We start from the raw sequence: 15,662 nt of genomic DNA, 5'->3' as shown, positions 1-15,662 counted from the left end.
ACAACTTTCCATATTGTCAAATTTTGTCAAACAATGATTGCAATTTGGACTAAGTTGGTTTGATTTGTCAAGTTGAAGTCAAATTGTAAATAAATAAAAAGTTTGATACAAATATAACAGATAGTTATGATTGAATACAAATTAAATTTTTTGCGGGATTTTTTTTTTGAATAAGAGAGTTTAAGGATCATAGTGATTAAATCTCAAAAAAATAGTATTTCGTGAGAATTATGAAAGAAAATGTTTCTGAAATGAATACTAATTAGAAATTAGTATTATATGTGGAAATATTTTTATTTAATTATAAAGAAAAGAGAATAGTAGATATGAAATATAATATTAATTTAATGGATTTTATTATTATATTAGATTGTATGAGATTTTAAATATAAAAATTAATGAAATTAAAAAAAAATCATCACTTCTCCCTTCATCTTCTCCAATGTGAGATTTTTTGGCTTAGAAAATGTGATTAACGAATATGTCGGTAAGAAAGGTCTCATAAGTCAATGAATTTTGCTTAGAGGATTTATTGTGAATGTTAGTTTGAACTATTATTTTTTAAGTATATTTTATATGATTTTTTTATATTTTTATTATTGGTAACTATTTTGGACTACATCAAATTTCTAGAGAGCGACATAACGAAATCATGTATTTTCTCTATATTACCAATATTAATGGCATGTGCATATTATTTTGTGAATGATTTCTTTTATTTATTTATGTGTGCATGTTTTGTAAATAAAAGTTGTGAATTTTGATTTTAAAATCATATGACAGTGGAATCGCTTATTCTACTAAATTTTATGGATTTGAGATTTATTTTAATAAAAGCTTTGCTTATAAGGTTTATGTGGAAAGTTGATATTATTTAAATGGTCATAAACAATTTTTGCACGTTTAATTGTCTAAATTACAAAGCAACAATGTTTTAGGTGGCCTGTCATTCTTCTTCGATTCTATATATGTACGTGTGCCGATATGTATATCTATTAGCACGGATAACAACGATGAATAAATGATTACAAAATAATAAAATATATAATTATATAAAAAATTAAACGAAAAAAATCATTGCATCAATTGTTAGCTCAATCATTATCGATATTGTTATTTATAATGGACGAGTCCTAAATTTTATCAAATCCGTTTTACCTCTTGAATGTGAATATGATGTTCGTTTGATAAAAAAACATCCCGAACTTCATGAATTTAGATTCGAACACTTTGGTTTATTGTTCTATGATCTTCATCGCCTACCAATAGATGGAGCCTAAACAGAGATATGTGTTCTTGCTACAATAGGAGTCTCTCTACTGTAGTGATCTTTAAATGGATGATTCGGTTGTCATATATCCACCAAAGTTAAAAGTGAGTTTATTAATATTAAACGTAGGATGATAATAATAAAAGTAATATTAAAATTATATGATCAATTTTAAAATTTAATGAGCAAAACTAGTGGGATTGAAGTTTATAATTTACCCATAATACAATTAGATTCATTTTTTAACAATTTATACCTATGAGAAGGATAAGGAAAGTTTTACTCCTGATGAGTATTGAATCCATAATCTAACAGAGAAAAGAAGTGTCAACTGAAAATTTTAACTACATATTTATATCGATAAATATGGTGAAATACGAATTATAAAAGAATAAAGCAAAGTTTAGTATTAATGAACTTTTAAAATGACAAAATAGGTTGTTGATTCAGCATGAAACTAATATCGTACGTAAATTTTTTAAATTTAATTAAACAAATTTTAGGTACGATTAATTCGTAAAGTTTCATTGTCAGCTAACATAAGCAACGAAGTTTTCAAAATGGGTATCAATTATTATCACACAAGATATTAGTTTACTTTTAGCTGTATTATTTTAGATAATTTTATATACGCGGAATTCTAATATTTTAAATTCGTTTAAATTAAATAGAAGTAATTTTTAATAAATTAGTAGAACATAGATTTTTACGAGCAGCCTTAAACAGGGAAATGTCTTTTCTATATTTTTAAAATTTAAAATATAAATAAATATAACTCAACACTATTTTAAAATTATTCACTTATTATTTTAACTTTGGATCTAAATTAATTAAGTCAGTAAGAAAACATCAAAGAAAGTCACTCAAACTCGACAAATTAATAAATAATAATTATGTATAAAAAAAACCTTTAAACCTACCACCAAAAATAAATAAATAAAATCAAGTTCATGCCAAGTCAGAGTTGGGCCCACCTAACCCTCTTCCAAGGAAAATACCAAAAACGTCTCGGTCAACAATTGCCACTTTTCTTTTATTTTTCATATAAAATGTTAATTAAAAATTAAAATTATTTTATTATGGTTGATCTTACCTTTTTATCACTCAAATAAACTATCGTTTTAAAACTGTGTTAGATATAAATTTTAATTTTATTTTCGAATAACTAAAAATTATAATAATATATTATCTATTCAAGAAAAAAATTAATCTATAATAATATATATATCTCTTACAAACGTAAGAGTTCAAATTCAGAATATTTAGAGATAATTTATAAGTTATATCATCAAAATAAGTTATAATTTTTAATTTATTTTTAATATTTAGAATAACAAATATGTTATATATAAATGATATTAAATAAAAAATTAGTTATGAACGACTTTTTAAAATAATGATTTAATAGAAAATTTAATTATATTTATAATAATCATCAAATTAATTTTTATAAATTATAATAATTAAAATAAAATGTTCAATTTTCATTAAAGAAAAAGATAAATTTTATATAAACATTACACAAAAAGATAAACTCATAAGCGCAATTCTGGTCATAAAAAAACCCGCGGCTACTTTACTCCTTTTTCTTTTGATTTATATTTTTCCGCCGCCGGTAGCCAGGGGTGAAAGATTTGCCATTAATATGGATTTATTTTATTATTTTACCGCTGTTATAAAAACGACAAAACCGAATTTTCAAATAGATAAACTAAAAATATTTAAAGGTTCATTTCAGAGCTACGAGTTTTTGAGTGTGCGCGTTTTCAAACCCAAAAACAAAGGAAAATCTTCTAAATATCGTGTTCGATTCAGCCTCTGACTCAGCCCCGCGTTCTGTTTCAAGTTTCAACTGAGTGAAAAATTCCTGGTTTTGTTTTTGTGTTTGTGCTAAGCTTTGATCTAAAGAAGAAAGAAGGAAGACGATGATGATGGACAAGAATTGGAAGTTTGTAAGATTGAAAAAAGATTTCAGTGTTGTTTTGTTGTTTTTCTTATGTCAAACTTTTGTCTGTTGGTCATTGAATGAAGAAGGTAACTTATTTTCCTTTCTTTTTTTGTTTTTAATTTCTGGGTTTTGTTTGTTTGCTGGGAAAGTGGAGGAAAATATATGATTGGTAATGGATATTGTGCAGGGTTGGCGTTGTTGAGGTTAAAAGAGAGAATTGTGAATGATCCATTTTGTTCATTGTCAAATTGGAAAGAAGAAGATGGAGACGTTGACCAGTGTTCCTGGTTTGGTGTTGGGTGTTCCGATGGCAAAGTTGTTGTTTTGTAAGTTCTCTTTTTCAATTTTCTTGCTCCAATTAGTCCTTTTCCGATTGTTGTTGTTTGTTTTCCGAGAAAAATAAGGAAATGAACTGAAATCTTGAGTTTTAGTAATCTTTTTCACTTATGTAGCGAATGCGAGACTTTTTGTATTTAGGATATGTAAATTCTGATCGATTACTTCCTTCAATTTGCTCTAAAATTTGATTGAATGATCGAATTAAATTGCAGGAACTTGAAAGATCTTTGTCTTGAAGGAACATTGGCATCTGAACTTGGATCTCTACTTCATATTAAGTCGTTGTAAGTTACTATTCTTGTTTATTCCATCATTGATATCCTTGTTACTCGGTTTATTCATTCTTTTCGAAATACTTTGTTCGACACGCGTATCCGCACGTACCCAGAAATGGCAATAAGGATATGACCCCCCCCCAAAATCTCCAAAGACATGAAAATCTTGAATTTCTTTTTTGAATATACTCGTACCGAACACGTATAAATGTTCAATACTTGCACCTGAGTCAATCTAAGGCCATTGTTTCCTCTACAGAATTCTGCGGAACAACTCTTTTACTGGTTTTATCCCCGAAGAGATCGGAAAACTCGAGAAATTAGAGGTGTTGGACTTGGGATACAATAACTTCAGTGGACCGGTTCCACCCGAACTCGGAAGCAATTGGTCATTAACAATCCTGTAAGTCGACATTGTTCTAGGATGAAAACAGATCGAATATCTACATTTTCTGTAAATTTCGAATCCGAATCAGTTTCTGTTCCCGGATTTTTTCTTTCTCTAGTATAATGACTTACTTTTATGCCTATGTTGTAGCTTACTGGACAATAATGAGCTTCTCAGTAGTTTCTCTCCCGAGATTTATCAACTTCAACAGCATTCAGAAACTCAAGTGGATGAAAAACAACTATCTAGGGGTGGTAAATTGTCTTGCAAGCAAAGTTTCAATACATGGTATGGCAGCATATTTCAATAGAAGTTATTCTCGATGTTTGTTCCGACTCTTCATTTTGCATTAAATATCCCTTTTTTTTTTTATGATTGGGTGCTTTTATTGTTTCATCATTCTTGATTATCTCTGCTAGGAATGTTGGCAAAACTGAAGATGCAATGCGAAGGAGACTGCTTCAAGCAAGGCCACCCTTTATAAACTTCGAAATGCCTTCACCTCCTCGTGGTCCACCTCGATTTCCGACTCCTCCGCGTCTGTTGAACCTTCCGGTAATGATACATTCAGAAGAGATGTTCAGGCTAACCGATCTTCCCCTCCAGCTCCTCTTCCGTCAATCCCAAATGCTTCTGCTCCATCTCCTTCTCTGTCAGTCCCGAATGCTTCTGCTCCGTCTCCTTCTCTGTCAACCCCGCATGTTCATCGGAGCCATCTAACCACAATACTCATCGGAGCCATAGGGGGTGGTAGCGTATTCCTTCTAATATTAATAGCCATTGCCTATCTCTTTAAAACTTATAACGTATCAACCGTGAAACCTTGGGCCACTGGCCTAAGCGGGCAGCTGCAGAAAGCATTTGTAACTGGTAAGACTAATGCTATGTTGCTCCGATTCTTCATTTTCTTGAAAGACTCATGCCTGAAACTTGTGTCCAACACATTTTCGAACAATGGCCGGATTTGAGTAACATAGTTGTTGCAATTCAGGTGTACCGAAGCTGAAGAGATCCGAACTGGAAGCAGCCTGTGAAGACTTCAGCAATGATTAGTTCATCAACTATTGCCACTGTGTACAAAGGGACACTGTCTAATGGGGTTGAAATTTCTGTGGCCTCCACCCCGGAGAAATCTGCCATAGAGTGGTCAAGGAATTTAGAAACACTGTTCAGAAAGAAGGTATGGTACTGAAAGCATACATTTCTGTTACTCGGACTCGAGTGTGAGTGTTGGATCTTATCGGTTTGTCTAACTATTTCTAGTTTTATGATTCCAGATCGAAACGTTATCGAAAGTGAACCACAAAAATTTTGCCAACCTTGTCGGGTATTGCGAGGAAGACGAACCTTTTCTAGGATGATGGTTTTTGAGTATGCACCAAATGGAACACTCTTTGAGCATTTACACAGTAAGTACAATATGTTCCCTTTATGTTACATGGACTCGAGTGTTAGTGTCGGATGCGATTCCGACAGGTATTTTCGATTTTTTTTTCTATATTCTTCTCATGTATTTGGAATGATATCGCAGTTAAAGAATCCGAGCACTTGGACTGGGCAACGAGGTCGAGAATTATGGTGGGCATGGCTTCCTGCCTGGAACATATGCACCAGCTGAACCCTCCTGTACCGCATACCAACTTGTCATCGGCTGTCGTCAACCTAACCGAAGACTATGCGGCCAAAATCTTTGATCCATTCTCCTGGAATTCAGCCGAGAGTGAAGCTGATAGAAAAAACCATTTAGACACGCCAGTACTAGGCCTAGAAAGTAATGTTTATACCTTTGGGGTACTATTATTCGAAATCATAACGGGAAGGATGCCTTACTTTGTGGACGACAATGGTTCACTCAACGACTGGGCATCGGACTATTTGAGAAGATATCAAGCGCTGATGGAGATGGTTGATCCGACTCTAAACTCTTTCGATGCGGATCAAGTCGAGAAAATCGGAGAGTTGATCAAATCTTGTGTCCACCCCGAACCTCAACAAAGACCGGATATGAGGGAAGTTAGTGCACGACTGAGGGAGATCACTGCGATTACGCCGGAAGGTGCGGTCCCAAAACTTTCTCCTCTTTGGGGGCAGAGCGAGATTATGTCCACCGAAGCAAGCTAGGATGAAGTTGGTGGAAAGGCTAAAAGGAAGCTTGCCTGAAGATCAGCACTGGTTGTATTTAACTTAGGTTAATGAAATATTTGTTGTATACATACATATATACATTCAGCACAGAGGAAAATCTGGAAATCTTCACTGTTTTCGATTTCAATGTGTATACATAAAGGAAAATGCGTAACTGCAAGCCTATTTGTTTCTTTTTGCTCTGTTTGGTTTCCTGGAAAATTGTAAACAGGAATGAGGAATCCATGCATTTGAACTCCAAAACTATTAATCAAAAAAAAAAAACTTCAAAACTAACCTGAAAATAGTGAACGGAGGTCGTATCTTTATAATTATACTCGTATACGTATATGTATCGGATACAAATTCTAAACACGGTGCTTCAGGAATCAGGAGAGAGATCACTTAGACTGTGAAGCAGATGAACTCAATTATTAGTGTGATTACAAACCGATCACTTCTTTTCTAAAATTTATAATTTAATCATTCAATTAAAATATTTTTATAAATATATTATTACCTTTTAATTAGATATAATACTGTAGTATGGCATAAAAATAATTTTAGTATTTAAAATTATGTGAAAATTTCGAGTAGTAATATGTGTTAATTAATATTCAATTAACTATTTCTTTTTAACATGATATATTTTTATCAAAAATTAAAATATTAGATTTTTTTCAAAAAAATTAGAAATCAAAATGATTATTTATGTAAAATTAATTTTTTAATACGAAAAGTAAAGGGGTATATTAGCAAAATCGGTATCTTCCTTAATAAACCATTAAAAACCGCGGGATCCGCCGCCGCGCCTCCTCACTTCGCTGTCTTCGCTTTGCAAATTGGAACCTTCCCTTTGTTTCCCTTTTACAAGTGTCAAGGTCCGATTCGGTACCCGATTTCGCTCCACCCAACTCGAAACCCGACACGGAACGCCAAAAACCCTTCAACTCCAATAAAATTGACAAGGAAGAAGATGACGGCGGCGAAGAAAATGACGTCGAAGGCGATGAGGAGGACGAGGAAGAAAGCGATGGCGTATTTAGAGGACTGAACCGGCCTAAATCTCAATCACGAGAGGCTCGGTTCCATTCGGAGAAACTCAAAATGGACATGCTACTGCAGCGAATGAAAACCGGGCCGGTTTCGGTCCGAGTCCACGATGTGATCATTAAAGGGAACACGAAAACTAAGGGCCATATAATTGAAGCCGAGACGGAGGTGCTGAACAGCGTCGGCTCAATGCAAGAGCTGTTAAAAGCTTCGCAGATTGTGAATTTGCGGCTCCAAGCTCTTGAAATCTTTGATTCCGTGAGAATCACGCTCGACTCAGGCCCGCCTGAACTGCCTGGAACTGCTAATGTGATTATTGAGGTTGTTGAGACTGCCAAACCGCTTTCGGGACATATTGGAGCTTAAACGAAAGCAGAGGTGAACTTCTTTTTGATATGAGTTTTTGAAGGTTTATTTTCCTCTCTAATTTGCTTGCTTCGATTAATATATGTTTGGTTACTGAGATATTAGGGGGAAAGTGATTGCAATGCGGTGTTTTGGAGACATGAATTAAATGGAGTATATGAATAGTTGCAATGGGAAACTAGGATTGAGTTTGATATGCCGAAATGAAATGTGGTAAATTCTGGCGACTGAGTTTGTTGAGTATAATGTGTTAATTAGCTATGTTGCTTGGACTCTTTATGAATGCCCCATACAGCACAGGTATGTTCAATTTTTCTGAAGTTATTTCTGTTGAATCTTTTCGGAGTTGTACCCCATACACATGTCCATTTGTGTCTCCAGTACTTGAAGAGACATGATGGGTTGGAGCAACACAATTGATTAGATTTTGTGGAGGGGAACACTTTTGTTGAAGATGACATTAGTATATGGACTAACAACAATGCTAATGAATGAGAATCTTGCGCGTTAAAGGATTTACATGGCTGGAGTTATGATCTTTATTGAAGGTTGATGGTTAAAATAGTAGAAAAGATACCCATTTAATAACTAATAAGGTTGCATACGTGTAGTCGTCAAATAAGTTTTTCCAGTGTAATAACTATGGAATTTGTTCCATGTGTATGATATTTATACCATGCATCATATGCCTACATTCGACCAACCAAATGTGATATTGCAAAAAAAAAATGTAGACATACATGATCATGATATTCATACTAGCTTTGTAATGGAAAGTTCTGTTCCTTCTGCCTTCTGATCACTCATATTCTGTGAATTAATGAATATGAGGCCTCCAATTTGACCTGTTACATTTTTAAAATTCTGTTGTAGGCTAGATCTTCGACAGTGGAAGGATCTCTCAAGTACAAAAATTTGTTTGGTTATGGGGATCTTTGGGATGGTTCATTGGCATATGGCTACGATCACTGAGCTAAGTGCTGGCTTGTATTTGCTGAGATTTAAAGGACTGAAAACTCCTGTCACAGCACGGGCATACTTACTATCCCAAGATTGGCTAAAGTTCTCTTCGTACAAAGAGCGATCAATGGCCTTTCTCTTGGACTATTTTCAAGTCAACATCATGATGTGGCAAATAATATTGCATGGCGTACCTTGAATGATCCATCACAAATGGCATCGAGGTCCGTAAGGAGGCAGCTTGGCCACAATTTACTTTCTTCTTTGAAGTACACCTTTAAATTTGACAGGAGAAATTTGTCAATGCGGCCATCTCGGGGTTATGCTTTTGTCTACTACTCAACTTTGTACCTCATAGTCGGAGCTTACAATTTCTTCGGCAGGTATGAATTATGCATGTTTCTCATTTACCCCCCAAGAGTTCTTTGTTTTGTCTCACAATTGTGCATTGTACGTGTTTATTAGCATTTTTTTTTCATTTTTTTCCATTGATGTTCTGTGACAGGAATTAGATCTTCGTTGCGTTGTTCCTCTTGGATTTTATCATGCTGCTCTTACTTTTGGGGTTTCTGGTGGCGTTGGCTTTCCTTGGGGGAATGGGTTCTTGAGTAAACCATCACCTCTTCCAGAAAGATTCTTCTTAGGTGGCAACATATCTCCAGTTTGTGCTTTAGGAGGGCCAACAGCATTATGGGGATTTAAAACAAGGGGAATGGGTCCAACAGAGCCAAAAAGACAGGTTAACGATGGAATTGCTGATCATTCTGGTGTGGATTTTCTTGGAGGAGACCTTGCTTTCACTGCTTTGGCAGACCTTTCTTTGATCTTCCATTTAGGTGGTTTAGAGAAAAGGGAATCCATGCTCATGTGTTTGCATGTGCTGGTAATGTCGCCAAGTTAACAGAGAATGAGTATCACAATTTCTCTGTTGAGAAGTTTGTAGAGTCACTCCGAAGTTCACTAGGAGTTGGACTTGTTGTCCCTACGAGTTTATTCCGAATGGAGGTTTGTGTTCTATCTCTCTAACTTGATGTTCTTTAGATAGGTTGTTAAGATCTGTTTCTTGCTTAATTTACATGCCTCATATGGTCAACCAAAGGATTACTAAGGGAGACGATGGCTCGATCCCATTTTTCTCTCTTTCCGTTGTCAACTGTTTTGCATGTTTGTTTTGCTTTATAAGAACAATATATGGTATAATTGAGTCGATTTTATGTTATTTGCTCGAGTTCCGCATAGCAGGACTATGATGGTTAACTTTTACACCGTGCTTTCCTATGTTTGTTTCATTTTCTATAGCTTACTTTCTCGGCTGTATCATAGAATTTCAAACTTTAAGTTGATTTCTGGCAGAATTTTGGGATCGGTTTGATGTCTAATTGAGATTTTCTTTGTTGTTACCTTCTTTTAACCTGGAAAAATAGGTCAACACTCATCACAGATTGTATTGCGTATTCCAGTTGCTACAATCTTGACGGAAGCAACTTCTAAGTCAAATTTCTCTGTAACCCTTGCAGATACATTATGTGCTATATGGGTTGATCCCAAACGTGAATTCTTCTGTATCTCGGGTCGATATCAACTGCAATCGATTCTGATAATACTGTAGGTCTCGTATTCGGGTTAAAAACGACATCGAAAACATTGAAACAAGCTTTCTTTGAATCAACTTAAGAAATGGTAAGAACTAAAAATATTACATAGATTAGAGTAGAGGGGGAAAGATTGAATCATATATGGACAAGGAACAATTGTTCTTTTCATTGAACGTTTAATTATCATTGAATACCTTACTTTACCAGTAAACCTTTATTATATTATTTTTTTTTACACATATAGAATGCTTTAAAAATATTAAAAAAATAAAAAAACTAATTGCTTTTAAGATTACTTTCATAAAAATCATTCAATTTTTTACCAAACCCAAACCCATTTTCTTCATCTCATGCAAACAGACGTTGCTTCACTTTTCCTCCCCAGGCTTACCAATTTATTAGCCAAAACCCCAAAACTCTCCTTATCCAACATTTCGTCCCTTCCTTTACATGCCATCACAAACCTCACGGCACCGTCATAATAGCCTATCCTCAACAACCCATTTATCAGGTGCGAATGCGTCGAGTACATCACGTGCATTCCAGCATCCATCATGCTCCTCAGCCCCCCCACTTCCCCCCCCCACAATATTAGCGCGTCGTACGTACGCACATCCGCCCCCCTTCCTCCTCTATCTTCTTCACCACTGCAACCGCCTCCGTCAATTTTGTCTCGTAGCAGTACGCCGTCAGTATAAAGTTGTACGTTGTCACGTCCGGCGAAACACCGGCGTCTCTCTCAGGTCAATCACCTTCCATGCCTCCTCCATCTTATTCTTCGCCAACGCGCCCACGATCGGATGAAAAGTGGCGGCGTTCAATCGAAACTCTGATCCTTGCTTCACATTTATAAGCTTAACCACGCGCAGCGAGTCGTCGACCCTTCCGATCTTGCAGAGACGTGCGATGAGCAAATCGAACGCGTGCTTGCGCGTGATCCCTTTATCTAAGCGAGACAGCGCTTCGATCAATGGATCAAGGTTTTTGAGAGATGATTCGGTATTGGTGATGAAGCTGAAGGTTTTGAGGGTGTTGAAGCACCCGTCTTTGATGCGCTTGTTGAGGATGTAGCCTACCGCCATATCTCCATTCCGGCCGGCCTTTAAAACCTGCTCGTCGTAGTAGGCCGATGTGGGCTTGTCGGGAAATGGCTCGTCGAATGGGGGATCAACGTACTGTGCGGAGGAGAGAAGCTAGTGACGAAAAAATTGAGGATAGATTGGGCATAAGGAGATTTATTGTTGAGTTTTTTTAGAATCGACATACTAAACAGAGAAGCCAAAAAATGAAGAATTGAGGGTCGAATAAATTTGGGGGGAGGTGTTTGGTTTAGGGTTTTCTAGGGTTTAAGGGGAACGATATAGATTATGAAACGGTATTCGGATCGGATGGATTTTAGACTGTATTTTATTGAGTTTTAATTTATGTGTAAATTACTGAATTACACCATTAAATCATTAATTTATTCTCTTTTCTCAATTTTTTTTATTATGATGCAATATTTATCTAAATACTTTCAATTCTTTGGTAATAAAAGTTTATACCTCTATATACGCAATATTAAAACATAAAATCTCAAAAAATAATAATAAATATCTAAATCACTGAATTGGCTTGATTTGAAGACTACTTTTATTCCTCATTAGTCTATACAAATAAAATTAAAAGAAAATTTTTGTCACTAAAATGCTAGTGGAGAAGATTTGATACTTAAACCCCTTTTATGGGTCCAATATCTAATAATTATATAGATTAAAATTTTGTTAAATTTCACCAAAATTATATTTAAGGTTAAAAGTATTTTAAGCAGTTCTTTTTAGAACATAAGATTACCATTTTCTTTATTTATGTTTCGAATTAAATAAATTATTACTTATCCTCCTATGAATTAGTCGACATTTTTTTCATAAATTAAATGACTAATAGAAGAAACACTGAACATCATTAAAGTTACTTTTTAAATTAAAAAAGGGTAAAGTATAATAATAGTCATTGAACTTATCTAAAGCTTTCATTTAGGTCTCTCAACTTTTAAAATTTGCAATATGGTCCTCCAACATTTAGTCCGTTTGCAATATGGTCCCGACCGTTTGACGCCGTTACACTACCGTTAGAACGTTTGTAATATGGTCACTGAACTTTTCAGGCGCTTGCATTTAGGTCCCCCAACTTTTAAAACTTGTATCACAGTCCTAAATTTTATTCTAAACCCAAATTCCTTTTCGATCTCAATTTCCTTTTTCGTTCTCTCTTCTCATTTCCAGCATAACTTTTCAGTCGGGGATGCATGAGAAATTCTAATCTAACTTTGAATTATGTGGAAGTGTTGACTTGAATAAGGGTCCGAGAGAAGACCCGACCAAGGGACTATCGGGACCATCAACGATTCAAGGTGTAATGTTAGATACATGTCATCTCAGGTGAAGCATAGATGTTCGATGAAATGCTTGTGAGAAAAAAATGGTGTTAGAAATACAGAGTTGACAAATACTACTATGATGAACTAAGTATCATTGTTGAAAGTCACCAACAAAGCTGAAATTATTTTGTATAAATGACATATAATAATTTATTCGTTTAATCCTTGTGCTTAAAGATTTTACAACAGACAGGGTCATGATAATTCCAGCTAATCAAACAAGAGGTGAATGCGCTGTCAATAGCCCATTTTCCCTGTTATTTTTCTCTTTTTGGGACTCTTATTTTCGTTTTCAACTAATTATGTTCAAGCCCAACTCACACACCACTTGAACGGATGTACAACTAATCCTTTCATTTCCAATTACTCAATAACTTCCACAAGCATAAATTCCACTCTGTCATGTGAATTTCTTACCTGACGTATAACCTTTTTTTCTACCGGAGATAGTAAGGGGTGAAACAGGCTAGGGATTCTACTATTACGCTCCAGTAGTCAGCTGATAGTCGTTATCTTTTCTTAGATAGCAACTCGTGGGAGTAACAAGATTCTGCCTCCTGCATATGAAGGGGCGAAGCGCATTCATACTCGACATAAATATATAGTTCTAGTTTATTGATCATCAAGATGACTCACAACATGCCAGAAAGCAAACCCTCTTATCAACCTCTTAAACTATAAAAAAAGCCTTTCTCCTTTACTATATCATCGTCTTAAAATCATGTTAAGCTATAATTGGGGTGAACTGATATGGAAAGGGTTCAATGTTCAACCACTAACGCAAAATACATTATTATTATAACTCTAACCAAACTAATATTTAATTTAAACTATGATTAAAATTGAAGACCAAATTAGAATTATTTTCTCACTTCATTTAGGAATAAAATAAATTAATATTTTAATATAATTTTATTCTCAAATGAGGTGAGAAAATAATTATAATTTGCTCTTCAGTTTTAATCATAGTTTAAGTTGAATACTGGTTTAGTTAGAAATATAATAATTATATAGTTTGATTTAGCGATTAATATTGTATTTTTATAAAAGTTTTAGGTTCAGTATACTAATTATATTTTAATATGATTTAAGGTAGTGACATAGTATAATTTAATATAAATTTTAGCAAATTTATTAACAAATAATTTATTGATGACTAGTAACAAAAATGAAAATAAATTGATAAATATTTATATAATTTATCCTAAATTTATCATCTGACCATACTCATAATATTGAATCGGTTCTATAATTTATTGTTAGTTTTGTTCCAATGTAATAGGGTCGTAGACCAAGAGATAATTAAGGGTGTGTAAAAAATCTGATCTGATTGATTCGATTTATTGATCTGATTCAAAATTTTGGATATTCAATTCATTTTATAATTTTTGGATAATTTAGATCAAATATCGGGAAAAAATTGGATAAATGGATCAAATACGGATCATGTAAATCCTAATTTCAGATTATCCGAAAATCCAATAAAAATAGGTCTTTAGAGTTTGGATATCATTTAGCTCAATAAGTGAGTAATTCACTAGCTCACCGAGGTTGTATCCTAATAAAAAAAAATTAAGATATTTAATTATTTATTGTGATTGAATAATTAAATATATTTGGGGAATATAGTAGGGTATAGAAAATATTGTATAAAACTATATATAAAATTTTATTTTTATTTGTCAAATTAAAGTTTATGTTCGGATTTGGATATAAAAAGTTATTTTTTATTTGTCCAATAATTATTTATTGTGATTGAATAATTAAATATAAAATTTTATTTTTTATCCAACCCGAATAATTCAGATATTCAATTTTTCGGATAGGATACAAGTTATAATTTGAGCGATCTGAAAATATACACTCTCAGGATTGTTATCTTGCCTCCAACTGATTCTTAAAATTTATCTAAAGACGTTTCTGACTTCTCTTATAGTCGAATAAGGACTTGATGTACCGGCTCTGGTCTTTATTTTAATTAAAAAAATGAATTTTTAATAACTGTAAGTGACTAATCTAGCTTAAATTGATCATCATAATCGACCAGTCCGATTCAAAATTGTCAATTAAATCAATTTGGACCGGCTCTTGCTCGCCCCTTTCTAATCCAATAAATCGCATCGTTTGAGCTAAGTTTCATCGAAATTTCAATTTTAAACTCGGATCAATAGCGGAACTTAAGGGGCATTCCTAAAAATAACTTAAATTTATGAGAACAATAATGAATTATAACTTTTAAAGGAAATAAGTAATTGTATTATTATTTTTAATTAAAATTTCTCAAATATTAATATCTTAAGGTTTAGTAAGTGATTCGACTAATATCATTAATAAAAAATTACAACTGAAATTAATTAAAAATGTAGGTCAATCCCCTCTAGATACCCCAAAACATTAAGGATGATGATAAACGGTTCTAATATAGGGGTGATTAATAAGTTAATCTGTTCGAGTTGTTCGAATACAATTTAGTTAAAATTCAGTCAAAATTTAATTCGGATTGACTCGACTCGAGATCTTAACGAGTTAAGTCGAGCAAAGTCCAATTCGATTTGATAAGTTCGCGAATAACTCATTAATTTTTTTTATATGATTTTTTAATAGTTTGGTGGCTGCAAGCAATAATGAATGGAGTGAAGATATGTTGATTTCTTTATTTTAGTACTGATTATTTATTGTTGAACTTCTTTTTCTTCTCAAGAATGTTTTTAATATGTTAATTTGATGTATTCGTGAATTGTTACCTTAATTTTAATATGTTAGTTGTTTTATTTGTGGATTGTTACTTTGGGGTTTAAATTTTTATATTAAACTATATATTAGTAGATTTTACTCATAGTTAAAATAATAAAATCAATTTTTAGTGAGTTTAACCAACAAAGAATCGAGCAACGAGTCAAATTGAGTAACAAGTTTTTTTAACAA

The 15,662-nt window shown here is 33.5% G+C and overlaps 3 pseudogenes; 2 read left to right on the top strand and 1 right to left on the bottom strand.

Annotated features, from left to right (window-relative positions):
- The first annotated feature begins 3,098 nt into the window (after positions 1 to 3,098).
- LOC120146952 lies at positions 3,099 to 6,418 on the top strand (annotated as a pseudogene).
- A 715-nt stretch (positions 6,419 to 7,133) lies between these two features.
- LOC120147089 lies at positions 7,134 to 9,990 on the top strand (annotated as a pseudogene).
- A 606-nt stretch (positions 9,991 to 10,596) lies between these two features.
- LOC120146977 lies at positions 10,597 to 11,688 on the bottom strand (annotated as a pseudogene).
- Positions 11,689 to 15,662: the final 3,974 nt, after the last annotated feature.

The sequence above is a fragment of the Hibiscus syriacus genome, unplaced genomic scaffold, assembly GCF_006381635.1.
Source record: "Hibiscus syriacus cultivar Baekdansim isolate YM2019G1 unplaced genomic scaffold, ASM638163v2 tig00110933_pilon, whole genome shotgun sequence".
Taxonomy (NCBI): domain Eukaryota; kingdom Viridiplantae; phylum Streptophyta; class Magnoliopsida; order Malvales; family Malvaceae; genus Hibiscus; species Hibiscus syriacus.
The sequence above is the reverse complement of the archived record's forward strand: the minus strand, read 5'-3'. Positions and strand labels throughout refer to the sequence as shown.